Genomic DNA, 18,203 nt, shown 5'->3' on the forward strand with positions numbered 1-18,203 from the left:
ACATAAAGGGATAATGAAATTCATGGCAGCTCTGCCTTTCCGTATGAAAGTGACAATCCAATGTTGGGACCAATTTGTAGACTCAGAACCAAAAGACACGGCCACACTTACAAAGATCTTTAAAAGTCATCATGGAAGGAGTCTCCTTGAAAGCCTTCACAAATATCAAAATATGCTGATCCAGATGATCAGCCTATACCATGTGGGTAACAGTGATGAGATGAAGGTGTCAGAAGATGCCAAGATTGAGGCACTGGAACTCCTAGTAAGGTCGGGAGTGAATGACAAAAACTCTGCGCTAAGAGTTTTGAAGAATATCTAATGGGATCATTCTTCTTCAAGATGGATTACACAGAGGTTCAAGTTGTTTGGTAGAGAGACCACAATTGAAGATCATACAACTGATGCGTACATTACCCTCCTTAGAGCCACAGATTCCTATCTTCCAACCAAAGAGGAAATTGATATCACAATAAGACTTTATGACACTAATGGGTTAGTCGAACTGCAAAGGGAACTTTGCCGGCATCTCATCAACCCATAAAAAAATTCAGAGTCGACTGTAGAAGAGAGAGTCAATCAAGAATCTACTCACTAATGAGTAAGTTATTTTTATTTGACAGTTATTTTGAATGTTACAATATATATATATATATATATATATATATATATATATATATATATATATATATATATATATATATATATATATATATATATATATATATATATATATAATGATAATAATAATAAAATAATAACAACAACAATAATAATAATAATAATAATAATAATAATAATAATAATAATAATAATAATAATAATAATAAAATATTTTTATGACAATACACTGGTACATGATCATACATGCACACATATATAGGCCTACTAATATAATTCAAATTTTATATATGCATATTACTGCTGATTTTCTTTCATTTGCCTAAATATGTGGTTTTCTACGATATTACTAGGTCTCTCTCTCTCTCTCTCTCTCTCTCTCTCTCTCTCTCTCTCTCTCTCTCTATGTGTAATATAATTTCAAAGTTATATGAATAAAACCAGTATGACATATGAAAAATCTATTTTTTGGTGAGATAGCCATGTCGTCCTGAGGGAAGTTACTCAAGGCAGCTCCTACTTGGGATAGTTTTTATGAGCGCGCGTATGTCTTCACTTTAACACACTTTAAGCAAGACTGAAGGTTTGACACTTGACACAGACTCAAACACTTGATTCAAATCATCCCAGCGAGTCAAATGAGCCGAACTTTAATCATGATTTTTCCCCCACAGATTATAAATATGAAGATGGCGAATTTTCTTTTTATTTGCTCGAATATCAAATAAGTTTTCTCTTCAAGCTTCGTATTTGAAAGTAATCACTTTTATGTTCATTCGCATAAGGAGAGGAAAAATTTAAGTAATAGTGGCATTGATGGAGCATCTTTCTAAGAGATTATCTTTCCACGTGCAACAGGGTGCAATAAAAATGCATTGCCTCCAAAAACTTGATTTTAAGATAACAAGGGAGCATATAGTGAAAAATGTAACCATCCTCAACCGTGCCCCTTTCAGCAGATGTCTCAGGATAAAGACATCTATCTGCACTGATTCCAGACCTAAATTTGGGGCCACCTACCAGAGAGAGGCTTCTTGTTGAAGCTCGTTGCAAAGAGATCTACTTTCCGGTTTAGGACTTGCTCAAGAATGATTTTGCATCTAGAGACCACTCTGTTTCCAGAGGCTTGAATCTTGAAAGAGTGTCCTCCGTCACTTTGCGAACCCCTACTAAGTGACCTGCTGAGATGCCAATTTCTCCGTTTCAACAAAGTGAGAATGTCCAAAATTACGTGTTTGATCTGTGGAGATCTTGAACCCTGCCTATTGATACAGTGGACTATAATCTTGTCGTCGAGAACTAATTTGATGTGTGATTTTATCTTAGGGTTCAGTCACTTTAGAGAGAGGAGAACTGCCATGGCTTCCAGAATGTTTACATGGAATTTTTTAAATTTTGACTGACCACTGACCCTGTATCTTCTTGGTAGGGGTATGACCCCGACAACCCTGATCCAAGGCGTCTGTGTGGATTGTCAATGTTGGAGGAGGAAAATGAAGAGGGACGTGTGTCGACAAGCTCTTGGCAGTGGACCACGGCTGTAGCTGCTTGTACAGTAAAGCCTGGGTCTTGTTGTGAAGATCTCTCTGAGTATTTGATGCTTTCCTTCTCCAGACTTTGTTAGCATCCTTGACTCTTGCTTTTAAGATTAAATATATCACCACTGCAAATTGTCACGAGTCCTAGACTCTTTCCTGATAATGTCTGGTGATTGTCTTCAATTGTAGTAAACACTTGCCCGAGCTTGCTATCTCCTTCTTCTTGCCTTGAGGTAGAGAGAGTATATGTGTCTTCAATATCCATCTTCCAACTTGATCCTTCCAACTAAGTCCGCACTTTATCCAATAATGTAGGCTTGTACTTCTACATCAAAGGATATTTCCTCAAAAAAGAAAAAGAAAAAAAAATCCTTTTTCTCCATCTTCCATAGTCCAACCACTTGGGTAGATTGATAAACTTCGTTACAGTACCACACAATGATACATTTATAGTCGTAATGAATACTTTTTGGGTAGAATTACGTAATTTAATTGAATTAATTACGCCTGACATTTCTTTAAGATGTAAATTATGTTATTTTTTAAGACGATAACCTACTTTATTTCACTAGATTTCAGATTTAAGGACAAAGTTTTTTCAGTATAAAAAAAACCATAAACCCATTAAATTTCAGATTGTAACGGTCGTGATATCACATTTTTACACTAATTTTCTTATCCAAAGGCTTGAAAATACTATTTGTAAGCAGAGGGTTTTAATTTTGTGAATTCAGTGAATTGATTGGGCTAAATTTCTGTACAATACTTTAAGATTACATCAAATACTAATGGATATACCTAATCTGATGCTGTATATTCCTAAAGAACAGTTTACTTAACTTTGTCAACAAACTGTGATAATTATAGAATATATAGTTTTCTCAGATGTCTTCTAAGCTAAAATTGTAGAAATTCACAAGTAAATCAAACAAACTTCAATCAACTTTAATTTTGTTTCGAGTTACAGGTCATCCTTAAGTTCATATTATAACAATACAGTTTGTTACCTTAAGACACATATTGCTCCCTCAAAAGGAGACAAGGGACCCAAATAGCTAAATCAACATGTGCTTCGTCACCATTTCATGTGATTGATCGAGTTGGGTAAAATGTCCAGGTGTAATGGTCTGTTTTCCCCCCAGTCTAAAATTCCCCCATCGGGAAATATGACCCAGGATATATATCCCCCGGGGGAACTTTGTCTCCGGATAATATTCCCCCTCTGGACCAAGATTCCCCCCTTGCTTTGTGGAGGTAACCATTATTTTTTTTTTTTCGTTTGCCATGGAAATCAAATTCAATGGGATTTCATAGAAAAGCTCCACAAATTGCAAGACAATGAAGGGTTACATTTAGGCAATGAATTGAGGTTACAACATATTGCGTGGATAAAAAGAACAATGAATTTTAAGCGAGCTGCTCAGTTTCTTGGTGAATCCGTATCAAACCCCTTGCAATGTTGCTTAGAAATCAAACTTGCTGATTTCGAAGGATGTAAGGGAACAATCAAATTCTTTATTATACATATCCTCAATTCAAGAAATCTGAGCAGACGTAACTTTAAATCTCCAAATGCAACAAAAAAATGCCTGTTTGTTTGAAGAATTTATGATGAAGGCTGAAGCTTATATTAAGATATTGGGAAGGGCCCCGGCTATGGGCTGTGACTTGGGAAGGTTTGTGACCTGGGAAGGGGGTCTAGGAGCTTGCCCCGGCTAGGGACTGTGATCTGGGAAGGGGGTACGGGGCCTTGCCCCCCGGCTAGGGGCTGTGACCTGGGAAGGGGGTCCTGTATGGGTTGTGACCTGGGAAGGTTTGTGACCTAGGAAGGGGGTCCTGTATGGGTTGTGACCTGGGAACTACTAGGTTAGGTTAGGTGCGTTTGTTAGGTTCTGTACCCTTTTACAAATCTCAAATGTGTTAATTAATCATGTTTGGCCTATGTTCAGCCACTCACATGATCCATATATTTTTCCAACTGGTTATCTTGTTCTTATTTTGCATTTTGATCATTATTATTGTTGTAAATCACTCGTTTACGACATTTCCCCACCATAAAAACCCCGGTTTCCCAATCGGTCCCCCATAATCTCTGGTAACACAACTGAATTGGTACAATATCCTTTCTCATGCATAGGCTTCTTAGCATCAAGTGTACTTTCCTTTTATTTTTTGGTGGAGAGTACAAAAGAAGAGTAAAGTTTTCACATATATATATATATATATATATATATATATATATATATATATATATATATATATATATATATATATATATATATATATATATATATATATATATATATATATATATATATATATATATATATATTCCTAATATTTTGTCAAACTTACTATACATCAAAATAGTTTCTCTGTAAGGGAGGGTGGGGGAGAAATGGCCAAGAGGGGGGGAGGAAATATTTTAGAGCTTAAATTCCCCCTGGGGGAATAACAGCCAGGGCGGCTTTTCCCGGGGGAGGAAATTGATCCTAGGCTAATTTTCCCGAGAGGAATTTCAGTCACGGGGGAAATATTTCCTGCTACACCGGGCGTCCAAAATAATGAAGAAAATTGCTACATATTATGCAGCCAACAAATCGTGTCGACACGAGAATAGTTACAGATGGATTCAAGCTGTTGGAACCTAGTTATATGTCTACTATAGGCTGCAGAGCCTTTAAATATGGGGCCCCAAGACTATATAATAAACTCTCATGAAACATCCGAATGATTGAAGACATTAAGGCTTTCAATAGGAAACTGAAGCCTTTCTTATTTCATCAGTCATACAACAGTGACGATTTAACAGTAATATGAAACATTATATACTCTGAACGAACAGGGTAAACTGACAGCGGAGGTCCTGTAGAGAGTTTGGTTCCCCTGCTGTATGGGACTGGAAAAGCCGTTGTCAAAGTAAAGTGAAGTGAGTAAGTAAAGTAAAATGTTGCATTTTGTATATGTGAACTTCAATCACTAATATAGTTATCTAATACCTGAGCATATTTCTGAAAGGTCTAGAACTCTCCTGCTGCCTCTGTTTCCCATCACACACCCAATGTACTCTTCCTGTCATGGGGAAATCAGTAGATCCATAAGCTACATAGAGTAGGCCTATGGGTGCATGTTTTATTTATGGTAGCAATATAGGTACCCTATATATTTATCCATATTTTATTTTTGCTTTGAGGTAAGACTGCTATAAGGGTAATGAGAATATGATACTTATAAACGGTTTTTGAGCGAAGCGGAAAATCTATTTTTGGGTGAGGTAGCCATTTCGTCCTGATGGAAGTTCCTTCGTTAGTTGCTTCCTAGGTTATATTTTACTACAGTGATATATCCCAGAGAATTTACCAAAGGCATCCAGAATTCTAACTCCTGGAGCAAATATCCCTTGAAGATATCGCACAAAATCAGAGGACGTATTCTTGACACGTCTCATAGCTATCTACACCCCTAATAGCGTTTTTGCTTCGAGGGGAAAAGTGGCAAGAATATAGGAGAGCCGTTATTAAAGCAATGTTCCTACTGTACTGTAAATAGGTGCCTCCCCCCCCCCCCCGCCGCCTCATGGCACCATCTAGCCATTCTTTGTAGCTTTGTAGGTGTAACAGGTACAGTATATTAGGGAGGGAATCGTTATCCTCTGTCAAAAGGAGGGCGGGTCTATCAGGACGATATGGCTACCTCACCCAAAAATGGATTTTGAGAGGTTTTTGGGGCTCATGCCATGTCGTGCTGATGGAAGTTTACCAGAGCATTAATGTATCTGTGGATTTTCAATAGTGCCGTTCATCTCGAGATAAGTTTTCCTTTTGGCCCTCAGGGCCTAGGGACACTTGACGTTACCGTTAAAAAGGTCATTCAACTGATCATATGGGATGTCAGTGCTTCCTGCCCCCTACAGGGAAGAGTGTGGCTAGACTTTAGGAAAAAACCCGAGGATTGTGAGTTCAAGGAACAGACTAGCAAACAGTTTGTATATTAGTGTCGTCATATATGTAAAGCATAGATTGTACTTAGATGGAATTGATCTGTGTAGGTTACTGAAGAACCTCCCAAGTCTGGATGTTGATAGAGACAGACAGGTTTATACGTGTTCCGAGCTATGTTGGAATCTGCACCGATTCCGAATCGGGTTGCGCGATGTTAGAATTCTTACTTTGTGCGGCAAAGTTGGAATACAGTGTTGGGTTCCCGCGGGTGTTGACGCCTATATAAAGCACAAGCAGACGACATTAACGTCAAGTGCTTGTCAGTCAGTGTGCTGTGGTATCATACTGCATGCATCAACTTGGAGTCAGTTCCTGCCATTTGGATATGTGAGAGGTGTTAGTTATCACTTAAATCAATTCATGATTGACGCTTTGGTTCAACTTGTTTTATTTCTCATACTTTGATTTGACACAGCAAGTCAATTGGTTATTTCTTTATGTTGTTGCCTGTGGATAAGAATTTCAATTTAGATAGATTGTGCAGGATATACAAGTATTTTCTGGTTAGAGGAACTATGCAAGGATTGTTGAACCCAGGCATTGCTTTGATTTGCTATTATACAAAGGTGCCTTCCATTGTAAGTTTGTTATTATTACTGATTTCAATGATCAATGTTAGAATAAAACGATGAAATTGATGGATTCTGGTAACATATTAAATGCATTTTTAGCAATCTCATGGATTAACTGTCTCCTGGCTTATGGTTTAGGCATTAATATGGCTACGATGATCCTGTTGTTATCTTCATGAGCAATTTGTTTGACATAGTGACAAAAGTGCCAACGTTAAGGATTTGTATTGATTTATAAGACAATCTAATGAATTATTAATGATAAATAATCCAGGTTGTTTTTCTGTGTTGGCTTTTGTTTATTGTGCATTTAAGTACCATATCCCCTATCCTTTCTTGACTTCCCAACATCAAGATGTGGTTATTATTACAACAAAAAATTATTTGTAATTTATGACAATTGATAGTGTGATAAAGGTGCTTTGAATCATTATAAAATTAACATAGGCTACACACTGTTTAAAAAATATCAAATGCATAAAAAATGATATTAGTTAATCAACTACAAAACCCTCCCCATTGTTTTTGAATTAGAGGCTGACATTCAACAATTTTAAGTGGCCTAAACACAGTGACAGATAGGAGTGGCAATTCCATACTACAATAACTAACACGCCTTGGAAACAAATTAAACACACATAATGACCTGACTTTACATAATGGCCTAATCACTGCATATACGACGAGGAGATCACCACATAGAACCTAATACTGTTAACACACCTATTGCCATATAAGGTGAACGAGTCAGTCGACGTATTTACGTGAATCTGTTTCACTCCAAAGCAACCAAAATACGATTCCAACCTGGTCGCGCGATCTGGGAATCTTCACATTGCGCAGTGCCAAGTGAGAATATTCCAACACGGTGCAGATTCTGAAATGGGTCGCAACAGTACTACTCAAAGTTTGGTCATACTTTGTAGTGGAGGTTGAGGGAAAGGCTGATTCCTGGGCTATTATCAATTCTGTACTTTTTACAAATGCTTGTACATTGACAGGTACTCCAAAGCAGTGCCATGTAATACTGTTCTACGCAGTGACAATGTAATGAAAGAAATCCTTCTTATAACTGAAGGGTAATTTCATTGATGATAAATGGACAGAGTAAACAAATTGGTTTTCATTTTGTCAAGATGTTAAGTTAGACATAGTTTAGAATTGTGTAAGAACAAGTGTGCATACGTAGTGCGTAAGGTAGGCAAAAAGAAGGAGTAGTTGTGTCTACGATCGAGTGTTGTGCGCAAGTGCAAAAAGCTAAACAGAGGCGTAGCTGTGTGAGGTGAGCTCAGAGAAAACAAAGATGAGTATAGAGGGGAAAAGATGTTGCTCCCATTATTATTATTATTATTATTATTATTATTATTATTATTATTATTATTATTATTATTATTATTATTATTATTCTGTGAAACACCAATTTCTCCCTCGTATAAGGTATGCACTTCTTGTAGTTATAATTTACATGTTTTACTGAGACTTGATATTGTCTGTTTATGGTTATCTTTTCAAATTAGAGAATTATAAAGTTAAATTACGATAATGTTACATACATTGAAATTGCACCAAGCTGATCTTGAATGTGGTTGGAATTGTGCCACCAAAAGTCAAGTAAGATATGCAATATTATTCCAAGATTTTCTTAAAGTGTTCATTCTTGCCTTGCCAGGGTAACTATACAGAATGAACAGTAGGTTAGGTAGGAGTACAGTTTAGCCTAGGCTACGAATTGCATGTTGTTTTGGCATAGAATCGTTGTCCTAATTGAAGATTTTGTATAACAGGGTACCAGTTTCGGAGTACCTGTTAATGTACTATCACTTGTAAGAAGTAAAGAAATAGAAAGACTGTGGGAATCAGCCTTTCCCTCAACTGCCGCTACAAATGAAGATTCGTCAGTCTCCGACGTCAAGCACCAATTTATATTCAAGATTATGCCCAGAGTATTAGTCTCTGCCAGTTCAGCAGTGCCACAGTACCATTGAGAGAGAAGTACTCACTATTGTCTTAGCATGTCGCAGGATCCATCATTTTTTTGTGGTGTTCCACTTGCCATTCACTCAGATCATCTACCTCTATTATCGGTGTTTAAGAGGAAGACCAATTCCTCTAGAATGAGCAGATGGGTAATTCAGGTGCAGGATTACTGGTTCAAGGTAGAAATATTCAGGTGGTAGATCAACTAATAAGAGCAGTTTTTCATCAGAGTAGGGATGATTATCTCGGTCTGAGAAAGGATTAGTTTATAGAAATGAAGTTAGAGGAAACAAGGTCGGCTGAACTAATAACCTTTCTAGAGGTGGCAAATAACAGGGTAAGAGGTTTCCTAGAGCTTTGATTACTTAGTTCCTGTTGTATGAAGGCTTGTTATATCTCAGTGCAGATAAAGCTGACAACTCCATCCACTTGAGATCAATAGATCCTAAGGATTTAACAAAGGTAGCTTTAAAGTTCGGTCATGAATCATTGTCAGGTCACCTAGGGATTCCCACAGGAATTGACACTATTGAAAGCTTATTCTATTAGCCTTCATTGCAAATTTATGTTACCAAATATGTAAGTGAATGTGTCATGTGTTAAAAACATGAAGCCAATAGTTCCTTACAACTACAGTTTCAGGAATAGCCTCCAGTAACTAAACCTTTAGAACCAATCTGTCCAGATTTAATGGATTTGTTATACGGTGTAAGTGGTTACACATATGTATTGACTGTTTTTGATCATTATAGTCGGTATGTTAAGTTCTATCCATTGCAAAGTAAATCTACAGAGGTGGTAAACAAAAACTTTGTTTCGTATCAGAATGAATGGTGTACCTACGACAGTCACTCTTAATGGTATTCATGAAACTTTTCCTACACATAATTTTTCTCGAACAGGCTTACTAAGGATTTTCAGTTTTTGTGGAATACTGTGTTGTTTTAGTATCTATTTTCACATCAATATGCAGTTAGACCTAACTCTTAGCGAGGGTTAGGTAACCGAAAAGTACAATTTCACGAATATTTTCTGCCTTAGCGTGGGATAACTCCTAACCCAACAACGAACTGTCCATTGCCTACGCTCAGATAGTTAACCTACTATGTACTGCCTAATATTGTTTTTACTTGGTATCTATCACAGTATAAATGGTTTATAATTATACTAAAACATATCAATAAGTGTACAGTACATGTGCCCACGTTTAAACTATGCACTGAACATAGTAAGGCTTCAGTACAGTACGTAACACTACAGTATCGTTGCCATGAATGTAACTAAAAATTTACCCAGTAGTCATCATACACTTGCATAAGAAGCACAAAACTTTATTAGTCCTCTCTAGTAATAATATATCACATTTTCAGATACTGTAGTGTATGCTACTGTAATATACAGTATGTACTGTAAGTTGTATCACTACAATAGGTTGAAGTTTAATTGTACTGTAAGTGTTCACTCTTTTCATCCGGACGACTTGACTATTTGACAACTGGCCACATACATAGCGTACATATACAATAAAAAATTCTATGCAATTCTGTATTGTGCAATATGTATACAATTTAAGATTAAACAAGTGTATATATTTTATACATCTACCAATAACCAATTTTGTACGCAGTTCTACATAGTTTTGAAGCACGACTAAGTCTTTAAGAATTTGGCACAGTGTAAAATCCGGACGTCGGATGCCGTCCGGGAGAATAGAAAATCGCTTGTATCACGAAAATACACCTCTTTTTTTTGTGACTGGTAATGTTCACTGATACTTTCTGTTATTTTCTGAATAAATGTTCGAAAAATATTAGTTTATTTTAATGTTATTGAGAATAATCTGAATCGGACGTCAACATTACACTATCTAATTGCCCGCTATTCTCAATAAAATGAAAATAAATCAATATTTTTCGAACATTTATTCAGGAAATAACAAAGTATCAGTGAAAATTACCAGTGTCAAAAAAGTGGTGTATTATGGCGCCTTTACCGGTGATACAAGCGGTTTTCTATTCTCCCGGACGGCATCCGACGTCCGACGTCCGGATTTTACACTGTGCCTAAGAATTTATCAAAATGTCCCGAAATTAACAAGAAAAATGTCCCTATGTTTTCCCTTATGCAATTAAAGGAGTAATCGTTATGATAAGGTTAGTCAAACTTATTAAAACAGAGCTTCTATTCAAATATTATTCACTGACAACCTAAATAGGATTACACAAAAACAAAACTCAAGAAAATTCTGCTGTTAAATTAGTGAAATTTAGATAGGATTGACAAACAAAATTGAGTTGAACCCCATTTTGTTACGTTTCTTCCTCCTGGAATCTACCATAATTGAAACAAATCCTTTCAGTCTCTGCCTTCGAATTCAGTGACGTTATAATTAATTTTGCAAGAGAGGCATTATTGCTAAATACGCATTGATCAGAGAAATTCTTTAAATGAGACCAAAACTCTTCTGATACAACATTTCAGTCTCATCTACACTAAAATAAGCAGGTAGGACATCTCCCCACTCATTATCTTCATTATGTCCTGACTCTTAACAAATGGTTATACTTTGCTATCAAAGTATCCGCTTGTCCCCAGTATTTGGATCTAGTGCTACTGCTGGATTTGCCAATTTTATTTCAATAATGGTAACTTTTTTTTTTTAATTTCACCAAATAATGTCTGAATTTATGTATAACTGCAAATGCCAGTTCTTTTGACTCTGTAGAATGAATATTCTCACATTCAGATCCTAAACATATCTTATTTATAGGAAGCAGATGACTTGATCTAAAAGGCTCAATTTTGGGGCTTAATGAAGTTTTTCCATAAGAGTCTAATTAATCTCAAATTCTCTCCTTAGAGAATGTTAATGAGACTAAGCTTACTTTAAAACAAAGCTGATTGCAATGGGTCAAAATATAATTCATGAATGTGAGATATGCTTTAGTAAATTGGCTGTAGAGGTCTTTCCTTATAAGATCTGCTTAGACTAGTTTATCCTCCACTACAGCTTGGAAATAAAAAGGCAATTTCAACACTTCTAATTGATTAAGAATACATTCCACACACTTGTGAAGCAAGCCAGCGTGTCAGTGGGTCTAAGAATTTTTGCTTTCTCTACTGGTAGGTAGTGTTGCAATTCGAATAAGTCTGCTTGTTTTCTTAACTATGGCTAATACGCTGGCCTTATTAATTAATCAATGAATTAAAAAAAGAGAAATATTTTTTATATAGCTGAAAAGTCCCTAAACTTCCAGTTATTTTACCTGAGCATAGATTTCCGTACATTCAGGGACATGTCCCTACGGTTGGTAACACTGGACTGAGGTCGACTGGTGAGCGGGGTTGTCATTTCAGATGTCAAACTGCCGAAATGTGCCAGAAAAGTGCTAAATGTGAACCGGGTTTTCTTGGTCCTCAGGCGGTTATGCTGTTGGTGCTGAGCGGCCGCACTTGCAACCATGCTCAAGGAGCTGAGCGGTTGCAAGGCCAGGTGGATGAGAACTTCAGGTGGCTATGCTCCTGGGGCTGAGCAGTCGCACCTGCAGCTATGTTCAAGGAGCAGAGCGGTTGCAGGACCAGTCATGTGAAATTATTGTGGCACCACTGTAATCAGAACTTTTGCCTGTATAGTTTGAACTGCTCTGAAAAGAGCTACTGTTAAAAAGAGCAAGTTTTGCGTGAGCTGGGAGCTTTCCCAACGGGCTGCTAGCGAAAGAGCCCGTGTTCAGCAAAAGGCTGGACAATCTATAAGCAAGGAAGCAAGCAAATACTTTAAATGGCCTAAAATAATGCCAAACACTAATTTGTTATATATACAACCAAAGGTTAGGCTAGCCAACATCTGGTTAAGATGTTCTGGTAGATAAATCCAGTGTAAAACAAACCACCTGAACTAACCTTTCATTTCCGTGCGCTTGTAGGCCTACATTTGTTGACCGCGTGATTTCGAAATTTTTAATCCCCCCTCCCGACCCAAGATTGACCTGCATAAGGTCAACCCTTTCCAACGCTAAACGCCGTAATGGACAGACGTGTTTCGTATAGTTTGAGGGATGGTGTTGAGTTTATTACTCGTACAGATCAGCTTGATGCTTTGAAGACAGTAAAGTTTTTAGACTTTGGAACTTCACTTGAGTTACCCCCTAATTTTTAATTTTTTTATTTCGAGAAGCGCTCTTAGGTGACTTTAGGGGTCTCTATGAAGGCGCAAGAACCCGAGGATTTAGACTTCATCAATTATAAATATTAACGTAATCCTGAGTAACTTTTCTACTATCACAATTTGATTAAGATATAATTTAGAGTGCTGCACATAGCTTTTTTGTGTAGGAGAGAGACTTACGAAGGGGTCCGGGGCTTGCCCCCGGCTAGGGGTTGGGACCTGGGAACTACTAGGTTCAGTTAGGGTGGGTTTGTGGGGTTTGTATGTTAACGACAGTGTTTGGGGGGTCGCAAGGGGGGCGATTGCCCCCGGTTACGTCATTAGGATGGTAAGGACACGGCTTGTAGGAGAGTTTGGGAAGGGAAGTTTGGGTTAGTTGTCGTCCTTTTTTCTCGCTTGTTTCTGACATTCATGCGACAAGTGGTCCTTGTATGTAGATTGTTGGGACAAGCATTTACATATTTAGTTAATTCATTATTTCATTCTGTTAAACTTAAAAACTCTGCTTTCTTCTCTTCTTTTTTTTTCTTTTAATATCTGTTGACCCTTTACTTTTTTTCATTTCTTGTTTAAGTTCTTGTTTTTATACTTTCTTACTTTTTCCATTTCAATATCATAGTTATTGCAAATTTCTATGATACTTTTCCCTCAACATTCTCCATATGGTTCTCTTATTCGATCTTCCACAACCTCCTTAACTAGCCGTTTGTTATCTGATGAAATGATGTTAAGAAATAGCATCACATTTTTATACTCTATTCTATTTTCAACTGGCCATGTTCCTGTTTCTGCCATCATCCCTAGTGTTATGAACCGTCGTAATGGTTCATCAGGTTCCTTAAGTTTTAAGACATTCGGGACTGGAAAAACTGTCAGAGATAGAGCCCAGCAATGGAGGGAGGAACTAAACAAGCAAAATAAAGTAACCTTAAACTAATTTATTACAATTAAATATTTACACTTTTATACAAATGAGCCAAAATCAGTCCAAAAAAATAACATTAATAAAAAGTTAATTAACAGACCATTTGCATCATTATATGTAACGTTATTAAAAAACAATAATCAGGCACAAAATTAAAGACATTCAAAATGAACAGCAGCATTACTCCAAATAATTTATATGCTTAAAATTAGTTACCATCAAAATTAAATATAAAGACAGTTAAATCATTCAAAATATGAAAATAATAAACATCGTAAGAGAGCAGTAAAATATTACATTACTTAAATGTGTGACTTCTATATTATTCCGAGAACTAGGCAAAACAAGGCATCATTAGGTCAACCTTTAAATGTCACACTCCACCTAAGGAGATTACAGCTTACGACACAGCAACAACAGACAAACCTATACACCAGGTCATCAATACAGCTCCATGCTGCCAATGAAGTTAACCCTCCACACAGTGTCGCTCTCCAGCTGACAAAAATACACCAATAATGCGTAGTGGAGCCACACTCCACATAACGTCGTTCTCCATCGGACGAAAACACACTAATTCTGCCCAAGGCTGCTGCCCAATGAGGTCACACTCGACACCTCTCGACGACGAAAACACGCCATTGCTGCTGCCTAGTGCGGTCGCCATTGACACGTCATCCTCTCAACGACGAAAACACACTAATGCTGCTGCCCAATGAGGTTGCACTCGACACGTCGTCCTCTCGACGACGAAAACACGCTAATGCTGCTGCCCAGTGATGTCACACTTGACATTTCGTCCTCTCGAAGATGAAAATATGCCTATGCTGGCCAAAGGCTGCCGACCTCCAGCTCGAAGATCATACTCCCTCCGACGGATTCAAACCAAATAATCAGGTATCCAGTACCTGACGCTGCCACTTACTGGTCCACAGGTAAGCATACCTGACTCTCTCTGACTGACTGACTGACTGACTGCAATCAGACAACTTCCGACACACGTCAACTCACTTGACCCTCCAAAAACAAGAACAGATTAATGGTTATCAGTCAAACAAGCAATGCTTAGAAACAAGCGGAATACGCTTGCTCCAACAAAGCCACTTAACCTGACACCCAGTAAGGTGTGGTAGCAACATGTTCAAACATTCCTTTCATAATTTTGTACTATATACTGTCTAGTTCTTTCATTTCTTTTTCTTTTATTACACCCCATATCTCAATATTTGCAAATATCTATTTAAATCTTGTAAATGTTTTTCAAATATTTTATTTTAATTTTTCATTACTTCTTATATCGTTAATTATATGCTTATTTTCCTTCCTCACTGGGCTATTCTTTCCCAGTTGGAGGCTGGGCTTGATAACATCTTGCTTTTCTACCTAGGGTTGTAGCTTAGATAGTAATAATAATGATAATAATAATAATAAACATTGTAGGTACTACTACTGTCTCATAAATCTTTATTCTCACAAACAATGGCAAATCTCCTACTCTGATACTGTTTCTTCTTGCATCATGTAGTCATCAGACCATGGACCTGACTTCTACGTTCATCGCCTGGCAACTCCTGCAACACCTTCGCTCTCGTGGTCGCTCTCAGTAGAATTCTCATTGCGGTCCCCGAAGAGTTTTGCCACCATGTCAGTCTTTTATATCGGAGACTGGGGATGGAACTTTTATCCAGAAGAAGACCGATACTGTGGACCTCTACAATAATCCGGACTGCGACTGTGATTGTTTTACGTCATACCAGCAGCGATGTGCCTATATTTTCAACACCATTGGCCGTAACACCAACAACGTAATTGACAAAACTCTGATAAATCAACATATCAGGTGCAGCTAAAAGTGGTGCAAAGACAACTCTTCTAAGCTTATTAAATACCTCAGAGCCACAAAATCAGCTACCAGGGAAAGGACTACACACCCTCCATAGAGAAGGAAGAGTCGTAAACGCCCTCCACCAGCGCCAGTACCAGACCCACCATCGCCATTGAGGATACCAAGGACTGAGAGCACAGACTCGTCCTTGTCTGTCCGTACAACTCCTCAACAGCCAGTTGCAGGAGCAGTCAACATTTCAACTGCCGTGCCTAAGTCCTCCAATGCCATGGAGACTGAACAGGGGAACCACACCACGGACTACAATTGCACTGACTGCCTTACTAAACTCCTGCAAGAAGCCTCCACCATTGCAGGGAACATCCCAGCACTACAAACCAAAGAAACCTTTCTCGAAGTTTCGGCTCTCACATACGGACAGCGAACTTTCCTTTGCCTCTGTTGCTGCTATGGCTAATAAGGTGATCTTCTCAACTACCCAAAGGACGTCGAAACAGCCAGATCCCTCGAGGAAGACCCAAACCTAATTCTGCTGGATCCTGCATTTATCAGGAAGAAAGCTGTAATCACCAGGTATCCTGTCATGATGCTTATCACGTTGCAACTTCATGTAGCAACATTGACTGTGCTGTTCGCTGCATGAGCAAGCACAACGTCCCAGTTCGACGTCTCATTGCCACCTTCATCGGCCCAGTTCCCTCCAAACTGGATCTAGGAGTCTGGGGAACTTTCCCTATCGAGGAGTATACACCTGAGCCCTTACGCTGTTATAGATGCTAATGTTTTAGCATTCACAAAGAAGAATGCAGAGGCCCCATCATATGCGGTGTCTGCTGCCAGCGCAACTGTACAGAAGTGTGCATAAAAGCCCACAAGGAAGGACGACTCACAACATACAAGTTCCCCAACTGTTCCAGACTACACCGTGCTTGGAATAAGCTCTGCCCAGAACGTCTCAGGAGAATCGCAGCTATGAAGAACACATCCTTTCCTAACACGGAGAAACCAGCTTCAATTCAGCCACCTAAAGACCAGCGACCTCCTCGCCAGAGAACACAGCGCCAGACAGATACTGTTCCTGTGCCTGCACCTGCAACTCAACTGCAAGCAGTACCTGCTCCTCATAAGAACCAGCGACCTCCTTGACAGAGGAGACAACGCCAGCCAGCCGCTGTCCCTGTACCTGCACCTGCAACAGCTCCTCATAAGAACCTGCAACGACCTGCAACTGCTCCTCATAAGGACCAGCAACGACCTACATCTTCAATCCCACCCCAAACCTTGGCTCAACAAATTGAGTCCCTCATCTTACAAGACCTCATGCCCATCGCTTTCAAGATCCTCACCTGAGCTTTTTCCTTTTCCTCGACCCCTGCCCCCTTCCTGCAGCTCCTGCAACAATTCCACATTCCAGTTCCAGAGCAGGGATAAGCCTCTTTGCTTAAACCTACTCTTATTCTCTCCGACTGCAGAAAACTTCTCTCCTCTCCCAGTCTCTCCTACTTACTGGGACTTGCTTCTATCAACACTTTTTCTCTAACTAAAACTTTTCATTTCGTGGACCTAAAAAGGAGTCTCCTTTTTCGGGTTACTTCCCTTTCATGTCACTGTCAAATCCCTCCTTTAATCACTCATCCTGTATCCTTTTTCCCGTTCCAGTACCCCTTCAAATCCAGCCTTTCTCTTTAACATAACAATTTTTGGCTCCTTTTGGAGTTCTCCTATTTCCAGATTGTATTCCTCTTATGGGCTGTCAAGCGACAAGAGCCCGTGTCATGCTAGAGGCATGGCAATCTTCACCAAACAACCAACCAACCATCATGTAGCCTAACTTTGCTTCCCTTTTACTTATGCTGAGACTTTGGTTTCCCTTTTCTGAGTAGGACCATTCTCCTAAATATTTATATTCCTCAACTATTTCTATCCTTCCATTTCTAACTGTTCCAGCTTCCTATGAGTTACGAGTAGTCGGGGTTGTTTCTTCGCCTGCAACAACACGTTCATTTAGATATTTTCCTTTTGCTCATTCTCTAAATGTGATCCTCCTTCTATCTTTCCTCGCTTCCATCTTTTGCATTTCATTGGTCAAAGATCTTTTTTCTTCAAACTGAACTTGAAATATAATCCCTAAAATATTTGGTGATTTGATTCAACTTTTATTTTTCACCTGAGAAGTCATTTATGGAGTTTATTTATGAGTCTAAAGTTTATATATATTCATTAAGGAGTTGAACATTGAGTAACCTCCATAATACGGCACAGTGTAAAATCCGGACGTCGGATGCCGTCCGGGAAAATAGAAAAACGCTTGTATCATCGGGAAAGACGCGAAAATACACCTCTTTTTGTGACTGGTAATGTTCACTGATACTTTCTGTTATTTTCTGAATAAATGTTCGAAAAATATTGGTTTATTTTCATGTTATTGAGAATATCACTTAGTACATAGTGTAATGTTGACGTCCGATTGAGATTATTCTCAATAAAATGAAAATAAATCAATATTTTTCGAACATTTATTCAGGAAATAACAGAAAGTATCAGTGAAAATTACCAGT

Source organism: Palaemon carinicauda, unplaced genomic scaffold (genome assembly GCF_036898095.1).
Source record: "Palaemon carinicauda isolate YSFRI2023 unplaced genomic scaffold, ASM3689809v2 scaffold79, whole genome shotgun sequence".
Classification (NCBI taxonomy): Eukaryota; Metazoa; Arthropoda; class Malacostraca; order Decapoda; family Palaemonidae; genus Palaemon; species Palaemon carinicauda.